Genomic DNA, 20,415 nt, shown 5'->3' with positions numbered 1-20,415 from the left:
GCCATCTTCACCATTTAATACAGTGCCTTGCTGTAGAATTACCTCACCAGATGTATTCCCTAGACTTTGTACTTCTCAGCCTCTGAAACTGTAAGCAATAAATATTGTCTCTAAAAATTACCCAGTTTCACTTATTACTGTTATAAGCATGAAAAATGGACTAATACATCCACCTTGAGTGTTCAGAGTTAATGTGGGCTTGAGTGGTGAATTGGGGTTCAGGTGAAAGGAGGATGAAGTAGAGAGTTGGGTGGATGTAGTGTGTAAAAGACAGCCCTTATCCCTGATTTTCTTTTATTCTTTCTTTTTTTTAAAGATGGCTGGTAAGGGTATCTTAACCCTTGACTTGGTTTTGTCAGCAGCACGCTCTCTGAAGTGAGCCAACCAGCCATCCCTGTATGGAGGTCCAAATCCTTGGCCTTGGTATTATCAGCACCACACTCTCCCAAGTGAGCCATGGGCTGGCCCCCTAGTTTTCTCTTATTCTTATGTAAGCCCTGCCTTATTCACATTCCTGTGTCAACTCAGATCCAGGAAACTCAGCCTGAATACTCTGAGAGCACTTTTGCCTCTGGCCTTGTAATCTAAAGCCTCTCTTTCTCAGAATCCTGGATCCAAAGCCTGCTCTCTTATTATTATTATTTTTGAATCTTATCACTTACACATATTTGTGTGGTACAGTGTTTTGTTTAAATAAAGGCATATACTGCACAATGATTCATGTACAGTAGACAGCGTAGTTCTGTACCCATCAATTCACCTTCTCTCCTGGCCTCTGATAATCATTACTGCAATCTCTGCTTCTGTGACAACAGCTTTTTTCTTAGATTCCATCTGAGTGATATCGTGTGATATTTGTCTTTCAGTTCCTGGGTTACTTAACATGATGGTTTCCAGTTCCATCCATGTTGCTGCAAACAATAGAATATGTTTTTACAGCTGAATAGTGTTCCACTGTGTATATATGGCACAGTTTTCCATCCACTTATCCATTGAAAAATATTTATGTTAATTCCATCTCTTGGCTATTGTGAATAACATTGAAATGAATGTGGTAGTGCAGTATCTTTTTCATGTATTGATTTTATTTCCTTTGGGTATATCCACAGCATGGAATAGCTGGGTTGTGAGTTAGGTCTATTTTTAGTTCTCTGAGGAACTTCCAAACTTTTTTCCACAATGACTGTCCTAACTCACATTTTCATCAAGAACATAAGAGAGTTCCCCTTTCTCCAAACCCTCTCCATCAGTTGTTATTTTCTTTCTTATTGATAATAGTGATTCTAATTGGAGTGAGATGATACCTCATTGTGGATTTAATTTGCATTTCCCTGATGATTAGTGATGCTGAGCACTTTTTCACATTTTGGGTGGTCATTTGTATGTCTTCTTTTGAGAAATATCTGTTGAAGTCCTTTGCCCATATTTTAATTGGGTTTTTTGTTTTTTTGCCGTTGAGTAGTTTGAGTTCCTAATATATTCTGGTTATTAGCCCCTTGCCTGAGTGTAGTTTGCAAACACATTCCTTCATTGTATAGGTTGTTTCTTCACTTTGTTCATAGTGTCCCTTGCTATGCAGAAACTTTTCAGTTTGATATAGTCCCATTTGTATATTTTTTCTTGTTGCCTGTGCCTTTGCACTCTCACTCAAAAAAGCACTGCCCACTTCCATTTTTTGTATTGTTTCCCTTGTTTTCTTCTAGCAGTTTTATAGCTTCAGATCTTAAATATATGTCTTTAAACCATTTTGAGTTGATTTTTGTGTATGGTGAGAGATATGTGTCTAGGTTCAATCTTCTTCATGTGGATATCCAGTTTTCCCAGCACCATTAATTGAAGAAGCTGTCCTTTCTCCACTGCATATTCTTGGCAGTTTGTTAATATCCAAAATATACAAGGAACTCAAGCAACTTAACAGTAAAAAACCAAAAACAAATAACCTGATTAAAAAGTGGGCAAAGGAGCTAAATAGACATTTCTCAGAGAAAGACATATGAATGTCCAACAGATAAATGAAAAAATGCTCAACATCACTCAGAATCCAGGAAGTGCAAATCAAAATGACATTGAGATATCAGCTCACTCCAATTAGAGTGGCTATAACAAAAAAGACAGAGAATGACAAATGCTGGTGAGAATGCTGAGAAAGGAGTATCCTCCTACACTGTTGGTGGGATGATAAAATGGTGCAGCCATTATGGAAAATGGTATGGAGGTTCCTCAAACAACCACACGTAGAACTGTCCTATGCCCCAGCAATTCCACTGCTGGTTATACACCCAAAGGAATGAAAATCTTCATGTTGAAAGGACAGCTGCACTCCTATGTTTACTACAGCTCTATTTACAATAGCCAAGAGTTGGAAACCATGGAAATGTCCATCATCAGATGACTGGATAAGGGAAATGTGGTATATTTACACAATTGAATACTACTCTGCCATAAAAAAGAATGAAATACTCCATTCACAGCAACATGGATGAACTTAGAGAAAATTATGTTAAGTGAAATAAGCCAGGCACAGAAAGAGAAATAGAACATGTCCTCACTTATACGTGGGAGCTAATAAAAAATAAATAGATAAGAGAACAAATAAAAAAAGAAGATAAAACAATCATAACAATACATCAAACTTTTTAGGACACAAGTGGAAGGGGGAAGAGGAATGGGAGAAAGAGAGGAATTGGTAAAGGGCCATAAAAATTGATTACATTATATAATGAGGAATACACTAATTATCCTGATTTGAAGATCACATATAGCACACTGTTACTGATATTTAATGCTGTACCCCACAGACATGTACAATCAAGTATGTTCAAATAAAAAATAAATAAACAAGAGAAAAAGTATCAAAAAAATGACAAAACTGTAGTTAGACTAAACAAAACAAAACAAAGAAACGTTACACAGCAAGAAAAGCTCATGTTCAGAAATTCCACTAAGGAATTCTTACAAATATTTGGAGATTTACTGTCAATTCTTCCCAAACTCTCCAAAAAATAGCCGTTGTTGAGATGTTTTTCAACTCATTCCCTGAGTCAGTAATACCAAGATACCAAGACCATAAAAGACATCATAAAAGAGAAAAATTCATGAGAATTTGTTTGATGACTATAGATGAAATATTAGATTTATAAAAAAACTCAAATAGAATCAACAACATATAAAAAATATTTATACCTCATACCAAAGTGGCATTCATCCCAGGATTATCAGGTTGTTACATAGCCAAAAGTAATTTAAAATAATACATCATATCAATTCAAAATTAACAAAACCACGTGGCTATCTCAATAGATGCAGAAAACAAATTTGACAAAAATCCAACATCCTTCCATGAAGAAAATATTCAATAAAGTAGAAATAGAAGGGAACATACTCAAACTGATAAACATTATATGAAAAAAACCACACCTAACATCATCCATAATGGTGAAAGTTTGTATATTTATTTCCTCAGATCAAGAACAAAATAAATACATCCACTCTGAGCACATTTATTCATCATTGTAGTAGCAGGAAAATTGGAAACAGAAATAAATAAATGACATCTAGATTAAAAAGAGAGAAGTACACTTATCTTTATTTTTAGTTGACACATTTTTGTAATTAGAAAATCATAAGGAATTCACAAAAAAGTTCAGAAAATTAACAGGATATAAGAACAATATACAAAAATCAATTGTATTTCTATACACAGAAAAAAGAATAATACAAATTTGAAATGGAGGAAACAATTCCAGTTACTGTAAGAACCCAAATGCCCCAAGGGATCACACCCTGATCACATAAGTCCTTCTTGGCTACACCCCATCATGGCGCTGGTTGCCCTTCTCTTCCGTACTCTCCTTCCCGCCGGCGCGAATCGCACACCAATCAGCTCACCCCAAGCCCCATGTGGTATGCTAAGTAGGGATTGTATTTTAAGCCAATCAGCCTTCCCTAGAAGCCCTATATATATATGTGTGTGTGCCGCCTAATAAACGAGCTCTCTCTGGTGGATCGTCAACTGGTGTCGACTCGTCCTTTCATTTATTAGTATCATGGATTATTTGTCCTGCATGGGAATTTCACCATTATTCTCACAATGTCCTAGGTTGTCAAAACAAGATTTAACATAAAATCAGAACTGCACATCGCTGTTCCATGGATAGAGACCAATCCTGATACATCAAAGCCTGGTCTCCTCGTAACAGCACTCCCTGCTGAGAAAATAAAGAAAAATTTTCGTTTGGATCCTAATGTAGGGCCCAGAATCTTCTGGGAACTGTAGTCTCGTTGACCATTGATGTCACAGGCACAGTACTACAGGTAAAGGGCTTTCGTGTTTCTTCTACGCATGTGCATCCTTGCTCACCGTGCCATCTGGGAAATGTAGTTTTGCCCTGCAATGACATCACTCTCGCAGGAGTACTATGAGACAGGCTTTCCGGGTTTCTTCTGCGCATGTGCGGCTCCGCCCACTCCGCCATCATTTGTCTGTGAGTCCCGGATGCTGTGGACACCCCCGGCGCTGCTCCTCAGATCCTGGGTTTGGATCGAATGTCCCTGAAGGTGGGTGCGAGGGTGAAAGAGGAGCCCCGCGGGCCTCGAGGTCCTGGGGAGCGGGACGGTGTCTCGGCACTTGGGGGGCAGAAGCCCCGCGGGCCTTGGGGGCACTGGGTAGCGAGACGGTGTCCCGGTACTTGGGGGCAGAAGCGCCGCGGGCCTCGGGCGGGCGGGGCCTGACGTGTGGCGCGAGCGCGGACCTGGGCCGGGAACGGGAAGGGGCGCCCGGGCTGCGGTTTCTGGACGTTTCCAGACGTTTCCATCAGAGGATGGTGCTGCCGAAAGGAGGGCGGGCGCTGCCGGCTGTGCAGAAGCCGGTTCCACAGGTCCCGGGACAGGGGCTCAGGTCCAAGGTGGCGACGGGAACGTGGGTGGGGGTGTGTGAAGACAGCCAGCCTGGAAGGTGTGGGGAGGTCACGTTCCAGCTCCGCCATCAGGAACCTGGTACCGACCTATGGGACGTTCACTTCACTATCTGTAACGTGAGCGTGTGGACATTAGTGTCATGGCTCCAGTTTCCCAGGAGAATAATTGTGAAGTGTGTGCAGACTGGGTGTTAGTATGTGGCAGTTGCGTTTGTGGGTTGTCTTGGTGTCCCTTCAACAAGTCAAGTTTCTGGTCCCTCCTGTCCTTTGTAACCTAATTAGCACCCCTGTTTTGAGTTTACAGAAGTTTATATACAACCTTGTTTCCAGGAAAGTGACTTCTAGGAAGGAGATATGGGCACTGGATGTTTGTCCCATTTTCTTTGGAGTGAAGGACGTGTGACAAACTTTGAAGGACGGTGTCCTTTGAATAGGAATCCCACCTGGGAGAACATCATTGTGGCAGGAACCCTGTCAGTACCGCTTCAGTCCCAGAAAGGTGAAGGTCCTAGCTTTGCACAGCCCAAACAATAACTGTGTGTAGTGCTTAGAGCGCACCACAGTTGGCTGATAATACCTCACTCAATAGCTGTGTGAGACTGGGTGATATTGGAAGGTTTCGGTCAACTTTCAGAAGGGAGAGGTGACTTTGGCTGAGAAGGAGAGGCAAGGACCTAGGAAATGCTGCTTATTGAAGGGAGCATTAAGGTGTCTGTGGGGTGCAGGAATAACCTGCCCAGCTGAGAGGATCTGTCTGCAGTGCTCTCTGAACACACTCCCATTCCTTCAATCTTCCCTCACCATTCCCAGTGTCTCTTAAATCCAGCCTATCACCAACTTTGGCATGTAGAGATATGCTAATGGTTTTATATCTTCATTTCAGGAATGGTTTACCCCATATTTCTATCTTGTGAGAAGAATGAAAATAATTGGATTTGAGTAAATGAGACTGGCCCTAGGTCACATGATTTGTTGGTGTTAGACATCCTGACTTTTTGGCTCGTGTTCTCCATTTTGCTCACTTTTGAGATTATTTTTGTAATGCTGAAGTCAACTTAGAGCAAACATTGCTTTACATACATTGCCTTAAAGATCCCTATCCTATCTCCAGTACTTTCTTTGTATTATGTCACCTCAAAGGATAAATAACATAAGTATTTTCCACTTAATGTCAGTAACCCATTCTTCACAATCATACATTTTGCAGTAATATATTGGAGGCAATTTTACATTATTTAAAATGGGAAAATTAGACTACATTTCCCTACTACTCAAAACCATTTTCTTAAATGTAACTAAAACACTAGTGTACTTCAAAAAGTTCATGGAAAAATTCCTGTTCTCTTTTAATTCTATTTTTCCCAGACTTTTGAAAGTCCCATGGTACAGTGCATTACTCACGTGTAAGAATCAGAACCTTTCTATGTTGTGTGTTTTTAAAATAAACAACTTGTATATGATGTAAAAAATAATACAAAACAAAATTTACAACATAGTTTACTGTTGTGCAAAAAATTGTTTTTTATGATTCACATAGTCTCTATTAGGACTAGAAACCTCACTGAAGTCCATGTAGTTAACATTCATTTTGACTTTCAAAACTTCTACCTGTGGTTATGAAGTCGTATTGATTGTATTTGACTTGTAATTTATACTTTCTTCCCCACATAATTTTGTTAACTCTGTATTGAGTTTTAGGCACTTAGATTTATCATTCGGCATTTGTAGTGTAAGAAACAAATCAAACCTCAATGGCTTAAAAAACAGGCATCTTTTTCTGAAGTTCTATGAATCCACATCTTGGGGTGCATTCAGCTGGGCAGTTCTCATTTTAGTGATCCCTTGATTACAAATGTGGATTTAGTCACCTGGTATCTTGACTGAGGCTGTTTGGTTAAAGATATCTTCGCTCACATGTCCTATGGTTTGTGCTGACCCTTGCCTGGGCCCTGTATCTCCAACACATTAGCCCCAGGCTTCTTCACAGTATGACTGTTTAAGAGGCAAGTACCACTGGCCAATACTTGTCAAACCTATGTTTACATGACATTTTCTAATGTGCCACTGTCCAAAGCAGGACATGTGACAAAGACTAGTTTACTGTCAGAGCATACTATATGAGAGATTGGGTACAGGGAGTTCCATGTATCATAAGAAATTAAAATTATGCATAATTTTTTACCTATATAATCATGGGGAAAAGGTGCTGGGTCACAAGAAGCATACTATCCAGATATTTAGGTACATAAAAGGAAGGTGTGTTGTAATGGGAACACTTTGGGAGTCATGTGTGAACTCAATATATTAATAGGTTTACAGAAAATATAGCCAAACTATTTCTATGACACTAATTTTAGTAATACCGTAATGTGTTTTTCTTTAGTTTAAGTTATTAAGTTATATGTTTAGGTAATATTGAGTCATGCTAAGTCAGTAGTTATGTATGTTTTCATTAAGCTGAAAACTATTGTGTGTGTAATGAGTACCTGCTAATGGACTTGTAGCTACATCTTTAGTAGGGTCCTTTTTGCCCATTATTGAAGCACAAAGAACTGTTCTCTCACAGGAATGTTTTTTGTTTGTTTATCTTTTTCAGCTAATAAGTAGAGAGTTTTGGGAAGGAGAATCTAGAGCCAAGGCACAACAGTTCTCTCCTTATCCACTACATTCCCTTCTCTCCCAGCTAAACTGCCAGAGTGCTTTATGGGTTTACAAGAGCTACAAAAGGTGAATAAACCTCTGATGAGTTTTTTGGTTATTTATTACTCACTCTCTTTTTTATTGTATTACGTGAGCTTTGTGGAATGCATAAATTAAAATTGAAAAGTGTGAGTAAAACAACATGAAAGAAACGTACGTACATAAGATAAAGTCGGCATGTAGATAGAGCAGTTGGTAAGTCCTCAGAGGCATCTAAGTTGAATAAAAATTTGTCTCTGGTCTTTCTGATGTCATGGATAAAAGACAGATACCTCGTTTACATGATTGGGATAGAACCTGAGAAGAGAATCTGCTAAATTCTCTTGGGATGTGAAGACTTGGTGGCACCAAATTCTGCAACACCATCACTATTAGAAAGATTTTCACTGCTGAACTGGAAATAAACATTTCTCACTTTCTGCAGTGGAAATAGTTACTTAGTTGTAAGGCACAGGTTGCTTAGTAAACTTTTTATAAAGTTTCTAAAATAAACCTAGTTCCAGATGGCTTTGGAAGACTGTACTAGATTCATAGGAAAACCTAGAATGGTAACCTAAAATAGTCAAATCCAATAACTATTCTCTAGTCTTTTTCTAAATTGAGTCTTCTGCTACATTTTGAACTACTGTTCATGATGTTCTCCTGGAAATTCCTCTGTGCTAGTTTATTAGTTTGTCTCATGACTTCACTGATGGTTATTTCTCTTTTCTCCTGAATTCTTCTACTTCTTTGTAACATAGCTTATCAAAGTGCTTCATCCTGGGCCCTGTTCTTCCATGTGAAATTCTTTCTCACTGATTCAGTCCTCTGTAGTTTGCACTTTTCTTTCTCTCCAGGTTGTACTTCTTCCCTAGTCTTTCATCATAGGTTGAACTCTGTTGAAAGCTTGTTTGTAGCTATTAAAAAGGCACCTCAAGGAGCTGGCTTGTTATCTGAGTTGTTAGATCATGGTGTATTAACCCCAGGGCCAAGGGTTGAGATATCTGCAACAGCCAGCTGCCAGGGGATAAAAAGTCACCTCAAGATCAAGAAATCTAAGATTAGAACCCCTACCCCCTCTTCTCTTCTTTGTGTTATCACTACCATCCAGTGAGTGACACAAGCCACCAAAGTGAAATCTCCTGGACTCCTCCCTTTTTCTTGGGCCTAATTTTATCTTGAGTTAATTCCTGCTACTTTTGTTTCTTTGGTCTTTTCATTTTATTAATTCCTGTATACACTGCCAGTATAGGGGGAGATGTTGTTACTCACAAAGACAGTAACTGTGTTCTGTTGGAAATATCCTTCTTGTAAAAACCTGATAATGTTTGCTGGGTTATGTGGTTCAATCCCTGGTGACCTGTGCTTCTAGGCAGCAACTGTGGTGACATCCTTAGGAGTCCATGGGGAGAAAGCCTTCAGGAGTTACTGGGACATGTTTGAACAATGGTCAATAAAAAGACATGGAAATAATAAAAACAGAAAGTACAGATTTTTATGTCTACCTTTGCTTCTATAAATTTACATTAGTGATTCTATTTGTAGTTTTATTATTGTACAGTTACCTGTTTGTAGTTCAATAAGACACATCATGTTTTTAAACTTTCTTACAGATTGTATTTTATTCTTCTATTTCAGGTAATTACTTAAAAATGAATGAGAGAAATGGGTGTGCGCATTATATATGTTTATAAAGTAGAACTGTAGCTAATGGCTAGTAAAGAATAAAAATTGACAGACTACTTAACTGAACATTTACATTCACAATTGTAGTTTGAAATCTAACATAAGGTGTGAAATGCTTACTTTATTTTGAATATGATATTCAGTGTGAACCTAAACACTTCATGTTTGAAGTCACTCATATATTTTTGGTGTTCCAGTGAACTGCTGTGCAACTAATTATTACAAAACCTTATGGCTTAAAACAAGAATGTCTTCTTATCATATGTCACAATGTTTGGGTCAGTAAACTGGACAGGGTGGTGTGGGTTAGCTGCTACATAATGTCTCTGCTCTGAGCTGGAAAAACCCTAGTGACTGGGAACACTGACCAGATATCCAACCCTCTCTTTGTTGCCATGTTAGGCTTCCTCACAGAGTGGCATTCTCAGGGTAGTCAGGTTTGTCTGGCTTCTGCCAGAGCAAGTGTCAAAGAGGCTGAGGCAGAATCTGCAAGGATTCTTGTTATCTCCACCCAGATACCAAAGAATCTCTTCCACCATATTCTCTTAGTCAGGCACATCACTAAGACCAGCCTTGATTCAAGGGGAAGGCAGTTGGGTTCCACCTCTCAATAAGAGGAATAGTAAGAATTTGTAACAATCTTTAATAGACCACAGTTTGCTCTCTGACCAAAAATTTTGGCTACATTGAAAATATACTTTGTTCCTCTCAAGAACTCTAGAAATATCCTACCATTGTACAGTTGGCAACATTAAGTAAGTTCCAGTGTCTTGTCCTCTTCTTAACACACATCCAGGTTACAGTGAACAGATGGGCATGACCATGTGTGCACTTTTCTTCAGACAGGGTTGGTGAGAAGGGGCAGCACTCTATGGGCACTGGTCTGAACAGTTAGTTATTCCCATCAGATACCTGCTTCACTTATTTGATTTGGGCCCAGTCCTCGCCCCCAGAAAGGATGCTTTGTGCCCCTTCACTGTGTCGTCTGGGCTCTCACCATTCCCTGTCAATAGCTCTTTTCCTTAAATGCCTGGGTTTGCATTTGACTGACTGACTTTACCAATTTTTGGATATTATATGTTTTGAATACAACGATCTTTTTTACTTTTTTCTGACTCTTGCATTTTGATACGGGAAATTATCTGGTGTAGTCACGGCCATAAAAAGCATGGGTTTCCATTGTGCTAAAATCCATTAGACCACTGCTACACCCACACATTCTGAGTCAGTCCCTTTGTTCTCTGACCTCCCCTTCTCTCTAAGGTGGCTATTTTCTTAGAAGTTTTATTTACTAGGCACTATCTATGTGTCAGACCCTAAGGTACTTAGAAAGCTAGAAATATTTTTGGTGTTTTATCTTTTTTGGAAAACAATGGATGTGATCCTTGCCACCAAGCAGCTTAACAGTTTGGAAATAATTTTCTGGGAAAAATGGGTTGAAAAATAGTTTAATTTCCAACTCAGCAAGTCCTGGCTCCTTCATATTTTCTCTAAATTCCATTTGAAAATTGAGTACCCATTTATTTTGTCAGTGACAGAAAGAGTAGGCCAGGTAGCACTTTTCCTGTTCTGCCCAGAAGTCTCCTTTGGCAGACCCCAGGATTGTGAGAAATCCTTTCTATTTTCCATGTTATGGGAGGCATTAGTGTGGCCCACATCCTTCAGTGTTCCATTTATTTCTAGTAGTATTATTTGTGTCGAAGTTTCTTTTGCCTGGTATTAATATTTCCAATTCACCTTTTCATAATTTACATTGTTTTGGCATATATGTCTTTCATCATTTTACTTTTAGTCTATTTCTTTGTATTTAAAGTGTATGTCTCTGGACAACATATTGTTGCGTCTTACTTTCCTATCAAATCTGATAGCCTTTCCCTTAAGTAAAATAGTTAATGCAATTCCATTTGAACTAATTATTGATAAAGTTTAATTTTAGTATGATATTTTGCTATTTTCTGTTTGTACTTGCCTTATCTGCCTTTTAATCCTCTGCTTTTTATTTTTCACTTTTTATCAATTATTTAATTTTTTAAAAATATTCTAGTTTGGCTCATGTATTGGCTTTTTCAATAATTTTTAATTTTGGTAAAAAACATATAGCACAAAATTTGCCATTTGAGTCATTTCTTAATCTTTATGTAGTGTTAAGTATATTGACACTGTTGTGCAGGATATCCAAAAGTGTTTTATCTTGGAAAATTGAAACTCTATATACTTTAAATAACTCCCAATGTCTCCCTTATTCCAACCTCTGGCAACCGTCATTCTTTCTGTTTATAAAAATTTGACTCTTATTAGTGGGACCATACAATAATTGTCATTTTGTGAGTGTCTTAGTTCACTTTGCATAATATCCTCATGGTTCCATGTTATAGTATATGTCTAGATTTCCTTTCTTCTTAAGGTTTGACATTATTTCTTTCTATGTACATGCCACATTTTATTTATCCATTCATTCATGGATGAACATTTGGATTGTTTTCACCTCTGAACTCTGTGAATAATGCTGTCAATACAGGTGTGGGAATATCTTTTTGAGATTCTGCTATTAATTATTTTGGACATATACACAAAATGGATTTATGAATACTATGGTAGTTCTATTTTTAATTTTTTGAAAAGACGATGTACATTTTTTAAAAATAGAAGCTGTAGACTTTACGTATTCACATAAAGTGTACTGTTTCCAATCTTGTCAATAATTATTTTCTATTGGGTGTGAAATGATATTTTATTGTGATTTTGCATTTCTCTAATGATTAATGATGTTAAGCATGTTTCCATGAGCTTGTTAGACATTGGTATATCATCTTTGCAGAAATGTCTGTTGAAGCCCTTTGCTTATTTTTAAATCAGATTATTCGTTTTTGTTGTTTAGTTTTAGGAGTTTTTAAATGTATACTTGATATTAATTTCTTATGAGATAGATGATTTTCAATTTTTTTTCAGTTGCTAATGTAAATAGTATTGTGTTTTTTGTTTGAAATTTTACTTGGTCATTGCTGGGGTATAGAAATGTGATTAACTTTTGTATATTAATCTTGTGTCCTGCAGTCTTGCTGTAATCAGTTATTAATCCCAGGAAGGTTTCTATTTACTTGCTAGGATATTTTACAGAGATAATCATACCATCTCTGATGAAAAACAATTTTATTTGTTTCTTTCTCATTCTGTAAATATTTTACTTCCTTGTGTTATTGCAATACCCAGTACTTTTTGTGCATGTTGAAGGAGTGATGAGAGGATACATTTTTGCTTTGTGCCTGATTATCCTTGAAAGCTTTGAGTTTCTCACCGTTAAGGATGATGTTAGCTGCAGTTTCCTGTAGATAATCTTTATCAAGTTGTGGTGTTTCCCTCCATTTGTAGTTTACTGAGAATTTTTATGATGAATGGGTGATGTATTTTTTCAAATGCTTTTTCTGCATCTATTGATGTGATCAGGTGATTTTTGTTTTTTCTTTTTAGCATTTTCATGTTACTGATTACGTTAATTGATGTTCATGTGTTGAACCACCCTTGCCTACTTGGGACAAATACTGCTTGGTCATGGTGCATTGTTGGATTAGGTTTGCTAATATTTTATTGAACTTATTTTCATAAGAGATAACAGTTTGTAGTTTTCTATACTTGTAATGTCTTTGTCTGTTTTTGGTACTGAGATAATGCAGTCCTAATATGATGAGTTGGGATGTACTTCATCTTCTATTCTCTGGAATAGATTGTAGGAAGTTGGTATATTTTTTTCCTTAAATGTTGGCTTGAATTCCCCTATGAACCTTTCCGGGCCTGTTGATTTCTGTTTTGAATGTCATTATTTATTTACTCAATTTTCATAATAGATACAGGCCTTTCACATTGTGTAGTTTTGTGTATGTGAGTTTTGGTAAACTGTGTCTTTTAAGGAATTGGTCCATTTCAAGTATGTTGTCAAATGTGTGCACAGAGTTTTTCATAGTATTTATTGTTTGTTTAATGTCCACAAAATCTGCAGTGATCTCTTTCATTTCTGAAATTAGTAATTTCTTTCTTGTGTTCATTATCTTTTGGGCTATAGGTTTTTCAATTTTATTGATATTTTTAAAGAATCAGATTTTTTGATGTTTATTTTTTCTCCAGATTTTATTTTTTAGTTTTATTTCTGTTCTAGTTTTTATTTCATTTCTTCTGCTTCCTTCCAATTTAATTACCTTTTTTCCCCACTTAGTTTCCAAAGGTGGAAACATAGATTATTGATATCAGATTTTTTAAAAATGTAAGCATTCAGTGCTGTAAAGTTTTTTGAGAGCACTGCTATTTCTGTCTCCTACAAATTTGTGTAAATGCCATTTTTCTATTTTTTTTTTCTGGTTGCTGGCCAGTACAGGAATTGAAATCCTTAGATTCTGGCCTGTGGCTCATTGGGTAGAGTATGATGATAACACCAAGGCCAAAGTTTCAGATCCCCATACAGGGATGGCTGGTTAGCTCACTTCAGAGAGCGTGGTGCTGACAACACCAAGTTAAGGGTTAAGATCCCCTTACCAGCCATCATTTTTTTTAAAAAAGAAAGAAATCCTTGATCTTCTCATTACAAGTCTGTGCTAACCAGTCATCCCCATTTTCACTTTCATTTGCTTAAAAATATTTTTAATTTTTCTTGAGTTTTTTTTATTTTAACTTATGTATTAGAGTGTGTTATTTACTCCCACTCTGTTTGGCAATTTTGTAGTTATTGTGTTACTGATTTCTAGTTTAATTCTTCTGTGGTCTGAGAGCACATATTGTATGATTTCTATTATTTTGATTTTGCTAAAGTGTGTTCTATATCTCTGAATATGGTCTTAATGATATTTTTGTCTGAGTTTGAGAAGAATGTCTGCTCTGTTGTGGCTGGAAGAAGTACTCTGGGGATATTCATTGTATCCAGATCATGTTATTGAGTTTAACTATGTCTTTTGTGGTTTTCTGTCTGCTGTATTGGTTCATTTTTGATACAATATGTTGAAATCTCGAGTTTTGATGGTGGATTCTTTTATTTCTTGTTGAAGTTCCATTAGGTTTGGTGTCACATCGTTTAATGGTCTTTTGTAAGGCACATACACATTGAGAATTGTCCTCTGGGAGAATTAACTCTTGTATTATGATGTAATGCCACTTCTTCATCTCCTCTATGTTATGTTTATAGATGAAGTGTTTGCAGATGGTCTGCCAGCCACTGGAGTGCCTTGACACAAGAAGGGTCACCAGCAGAGATAAAGAAAGGAGGAGGAGGTCTCTCCCCACAGTGCCTATTTCAGAGTGACGGAAGAGGCTCTGTGATTGTATTGGGGGACCTGATCATGCCTCAGCATTGGACAGATCATTTGGGCAGCAAATCAACAACGTAACCATTATTCTATCAGAAGGGGAGAAGAAATCTAGGGTAATTAGAGGGGGAAGGGGAGGGAAAAGGGGATGGGGAAGGGATTGGTCAAGGGGCATAAAGAATAATTATGATTTGTAACAATATATATGCTAGTAATATTGATTTGATCAACATATCTCAATGTTGAATCCCAAAAATGTGTATAATGAATTTTGATTCAATAAAAATAAAAATAAAAAAGATGAAGTGTTTCTGCGTATTCTGTACTTGTTCTTTTCTTTTTCAACCTCTTAGGTTCATTCACTCTGAGGGCTTCAGATAACATGGAAATATTGATACTTTTGAAATCTTTATTGTCACCTTAACTTTCTGTCTTGAATGCTGGAATCATGTATCCAATTGCCACTTGCATATTTCCAGAGATATTTCAAATATTATGTATTCAAGTCTGTTTCACTTTTTCCCATTGTATTTTTTGCTAAGTTTTCAGACTTAACTTTACAGTGCCAGGACCTAACTAGCTGTGCTTATGCAGATAGCCTGAGAGTAAAACTCTTCTTTTTAATTTCTGCACAGCAAAGTCCTATTACATTCTGCTTCTGCTTTTTATTTGCCTTTTTCTTTTAACACTTATAGTGTTAAGTGTCTCTTCTGTGTGACTATTTCTCTATGTTCTAATGTACTAGGTCTTCTATCTCCCTGTTTTCTTCCCCTCTGACTCTCTCTAAAATCTCTTTCCATTCTCCTTGTAGTGGATGACTATTAAAATGCAAATAATGTTATGTACCTTACCTGCACTTACAGGACTACATTATTTGCTCACTATGGTTTAGAAAGTTGCAGTGTACACCCTGGTTTGGACACAAGGAATCTCTTTGGCATGTAGGAAGGAAATTTTGAAATGGCTTTTTAATGTACTTTTAATTCATAAGTAATTAAACAACAATAACTACATAAAATGTTTTACTGTTTGAAGTGGGTCACATATTTAAGTGCAGAATCATCCTATAATCAGTTGCTTCAATATTGCGTTTATCTCTTCTGCTGCCCAAGATCATTCACTCAGACATGGTGCTATGTGTAGTTCCATTAATGTGGGGTGCATTCTTTATGTTCTTGTGATTGGTCTTTTGTTTTGCTTCATATTTATGAGACCATGTTCTTCACAGGAAAGAATTTAACATCTTTGGCATTTCAGTGAAGTGTGAACTGAATATAAAACAATACTATATTTTCTATTTCTTTCTTACCCCAGTTCTACATTGAACTTATGTTTAAATTTGTTCATCTAACACACTATTTCAGGTATGTATTTATAAGTAATGTCTTCATATCTGTTTATACTCTCTTTGAGAGGCACACTTTTATTCATAATTTTATCACCAGCAACAGAGATATTTCTTAAGGCTAAATTAAGATGTGTACTATTATTTTTAGTAATTAATAATTTATTATTATGGCAGGATAGTTACCTTTGATTTTTCTTCCCCCCAGTATATGGAGTACAAAAAAGTGCCATCTTATATAAGACACATATGACACATGAACACACAGAGGTGTGAATTCCCAGATTTCTGTTTTGTGACCCAGAGATGTTGACTTCAGTTGAGAACAGTGTGTGATTACAGGAGTTGGTGTCATTTGAGGATGTGGCTGTGGACTTCACCTGGGAGGAGTGGCAGGACCTGAATGATGCTCAGAGGGCTTTGTAGGGGATGTGATGTTGGAGACCTATGGTAACCTGGTGTCACTGAGTGAGTAAAACTCCCAGTAACTTTCTCAAGAAACAGCTTCTTTTTTGTTCATAAATATAGGAACCATTTGTAAGGTTGCATGCTATTTTGGTAAAATTACATTTTATGAAAATATGCCATCTCTCTTTCATGAAGTTCAATTTGTCCTCTTCATTGCAGAACTTCTGAAGCTGAGCTCTAGTCATTCTTCCAAGGATCACACATAGCAGTTTTACAAAGTTCTACATTTTTTACCATTAACAGAATACTGTATTAACAAACTTGAGGTGATTGTCAAGTTAGAATAAGGAGCAGAGCCATGGACAATAGAAGAATACCCAGACCAGATCCTGCAAGGTTTGTCAGCACATACAGGGTAAAAGCCAAGAAAAGTAAAGCCCTTCAGTTGTTGGAAGTATTCAGCTGTTTCTAGCAATTTTACCCCCAAGTTCCAGACCTGAGGATGGCTCTTCTGCAATCCTGTATTGCATAATCTCCAAGGTGAGTTGTCACATGTACATCCCAATATTTTATTTTTCTGAATGTTTTATATGTATCCAAAATCTAATTCCTACATTTGTCTTTTTTAACATTTATTTTTCATATTTGCTTTCTTAAGATTCTCAGTTGCCCTTGTGTCCTCAATTCTCATGTACTTTTTTTTCGTACTGTATCTATTTGCTTTCTGTTGCTTATAACAGAATACCTGCAACTGGATAATTTATAAGGAAAAAAAAACTTTTCGTTACAAGTCTGTTTTGGAGGCTCAGCATTCCAAGTTCAAGAGGTTGTATCTGGTGAGGGCCTTTGTTCTGGTGGGACTCTCCACAGAGTCCCAATATAGTGCAGGGTATCACATTGCAAGTCGATAAGAAAATAGGAAAAGAGGTAGTGAGCCTTGTACCACCACACCCAAAATCATGGAGCTGAGGAGAATCTGGCATGGCTGAATGGAAAGGAGTGGTCCTTGACTTTGAAGGAAAACCAGGAAATTCTGGGTGCCAAGGTCAACTGAACTAAGGGTTTCCAGTTGAGGGGCTCAGATTTCTGTTTTGTAGTGGAGTTCAAATTGATAATTTTCCTGTTTTCTTTGTGGAAATCATTCAGAAAAAAGAAAAGGAGAAATATACAAGAGACTCTTTTTATATGAATAGAACACCACCAAAACTTCATTGTCCAAAACAAAGGCTTTCACAAGAAGTGAATTATCAAGTGGGGATGAGTGTGCCAGAAATTGGAAATAGATTACAAGTTGATTTGAGAAGGAATAAAAGAACATTTTTCAAAGATGGTGGGAACAACATTTGTTGCAGAACCAAATATTTTAGAATAGAAGTGGGAGTCTCAGGTGGAGAACTGAAGTTTCCTGTAGGGTAATGGCTTATGAGAAGCAGAGGAAGTCAGGTTAAATGAGAAACTTGGAGGAAGCTATCTTTATCTAGAGTAGAGAAAAGGATATTTTATTATGTGTAAAACTTCCACATTCCCATAGCCATTTTGTAAGGGAGGAGTGTAAAGCATATAAACATAAATGCAAAATCCATACCCTAAGCCATATTGCTGCATATGTGATAAAAAATTGGCTCACTTCTGTACCTGAAAGTAGCTGATGAAGGAAAACCTAGCCATCTTCATAGTGAAATAATGAGAAAAACAGCAACAGGAGACACCGACTGTTATAAAAATAAAACAGAGATTGGTGTAAAGAAATAAAAGGTGCTAAGCACTTAGTTGAAAACTGCAAGTAGGCAGAAGGTAAAAATTCTTAACAAACATTTACTCCTAAATTAAAATTTAAAAATGAACTCAGAAGGAAAGAAAAACATGGTATAACATTAGAAAAAATATTAGTACAAGATTACGTTAAGGCAGTAAGAAGAAATTCTAGAAAGTCATGAAACAAATATCCATTATTGATTTTTTAAATAAAATCATTTGTTACTAGCATTGGAAGGCCGTTGTGTACATTTGCATGTACAGCAATAAGATGTGTTTATGTGTGGCTCATAGATAGTTATATTTTTCTCATTTCTGATGTCCAGATAGATGATGACATAGTGCAGAGGAACCAAGAAAGTCATGATAGATACTTGCAGCAAATTGTAATCACCAACAGCAACACATCAGCCAAGGAGAGAGTTGTGTTAGGAAAATCATTTTATTTGAATTCATATGATGTTTTAAATCTGATTATAAATAATGGAAACTATTCAGGAGACATGAAGAGTTTTATATATGTCAGAATGCACTTCTTCCTAGAGAGCCTTCCTAGAGACCCCACATTTCCACTCGGTGTTGCTCTAGCGAAGGTTGTCTGTGGTGACACTGCCCCTGTGATAGATCTCTTCCTGGGCCCCCAGACTTTTCCATACATCCTTTGAAATCTGGGTGGAGGCTCCAAAGGGTTCCTAGCTTTGGTAGTCTGTGAGCCTGCAGATCTAATGCCATGCAGATTCTTCCAAGGCTTCTGGCTTTTCCAAAGCTGCAAGTCCAGCCACACCTGAAGCCAATTTACCCACAGCTGGAGAAGCCAAAGCAGCTGGGGTGCTGGTGCTGGGAGCAGCTTCCCAAGGTGGTCCTTGGCAGTGAGCCCATGGAGGGTTCCTCATACCTGTTCCCCAAGACAGTTCTCTCTCCCTAGGTCTTTGGGCCACAAATGGAAGAGTTGACCCAGAGGCTTCTGCAATCCTTCAGGGCCTTCTCCTTCCCTTGATAACCCCTTTCCTTTGTATTAACCTTCTTAGCACCATTGGAATTTTCCTCTGAAAATGCTCTCTGCTTCTCTACCACATGGCAAGGCTGCAAATTTTACAAAATTTTATGCTCTGCTTCCCTTTTCAATTCTGGCTTTATGTCATGCCTTTGCCAGCAGAACACAGCATAGGCTGTTGCAAGTAGCCATGCAGCTTCCTTAACACTTTCCTGCTTAGAGATTTCTTCTGTGAAGTACTCTGGTTCACAATTCCTAAGTTTCAACTTCCACAAACTCCTAGCGCATGGACTGAATGTAGCCAAACTCCTTACCAGTTCATAGCAAAGTTGATTTTTCCCCCAGTTTCCAATAAACTTCTCCTTAATTCCACCTGAGACCTCCTTAGAATGATCTTAAGAGTCCGTATTTCTATGAGCATTCTGCTCACCAGCACGTAACCAGTCTCCAAGACATTCCAAACTTTCCATCATCTCTTTGTCTTCTTCTGAGTCCTCCAAGCTCCTCCAACCTTTGCCTAACAGCCAGTTCCAAAGCCACTTCCACATTTTCAAGTGTTTGTTGTAAGCAACACACCAACTATCTGGTACCAATTTTCTGTATTAGTCCATTTATGTTGCTTATAAGAAAATACTTCAATGGGGTAATTTATAAAGAAAATGAAGTTTATTGTTTACAGTTTCTGTGGCTAGAAAGTCCAAAGTCCATCTTGTGGTGGCCACAGTGACTCAGGGGTCTCACATTGCAAGATGGTGGAAAAAGAGGGAGCAGAGAAAGAGCAAGAGACTTCTCTTCTTTTAAAGCCCTCAGAACCACACCCCTGAGCACCATTTTTAATCCATTCACTATTGCATGGTCCTACAATCCAATCACCTCTTCAAGTGTCCACCTTTCATTTGCCATAATAGGATTTCCCATCCTCTTTACAGTCACAGTGGGCGCTAGGTTTCTAATACATAAAACTTGGGAGACACAATTCAAGCTTCAGGGAGTTTGGGGGGACATAATTCAATCCACTATGGGAGGCCAGGGGACTTCTGGTCCTTCCAGCTTTTATAGGTGTTCTTGGTGGTGTTAGACCTTTACTAGTTAAGATCAAATGTTGTCTCTAATCTGAGTATTTTGTTTTTTCTTTCCATTCTGTGTTGGATTATTTGCTGTTCCCACCACTTAAACTCTGTACTGGAACTAATGTTTTGTCCCTTGGTTACTTCTACAATGGAAGAACTTCCTGTGGAACCAGCACTTGAGCCCTGTGGTTGATCAAAATTGCTACTTTGCTGCTGATTCCCTGGGGAAGGCTTTTTGTACAGCTCAGTTTTAATGGTTGACATTGTATATACT

The 20,415-nt window shown here is 37.5% G+C and overlaps 1 long non-coding RNA gene across 1 annotated transcript; it reads left to right on the top strand.

The window, feature by feature from the left end:
- Window positions 1-4,462: 4,462 nt before the first annotated feature.
- LOC134371533 (uncharacterized) lies at window positions 4,463-14,692 on the top strand. The gene is made up of 3 exons (XR_010022861.1): window positions 4,463-4,557; window positions 7,513-7,643; window positions 14,449-14,692. It is a non-coding gene; the product is annotated as an uncharacterized LOC134371533 (long non-coding RNA).
- The last annotated feature ends 5,723 nt before the right edge of the window (window positions 14,693-20,415 follow it).

The sequence above is a fragment of the Cynocephalus volans genome, chromosome 3 (genome assembly GCF_027409185.1).
Source record: "Cynocephalus volans isolate mCynVol1 chromosome 3, mCynVol1.pri, whole genome shotgun sequence".
Taxonomy (NCBI): Eukaryota; Metazoa; Chordata; class Mammalia; order Dermoptera; family Cynocephalidae; genus Cynocephalus; species Cynocephalus volans.
Note: the sequence above shows the minus strand (reverse complement) of the source record. Positions and strands in the feature narration are given on the sequence as shown.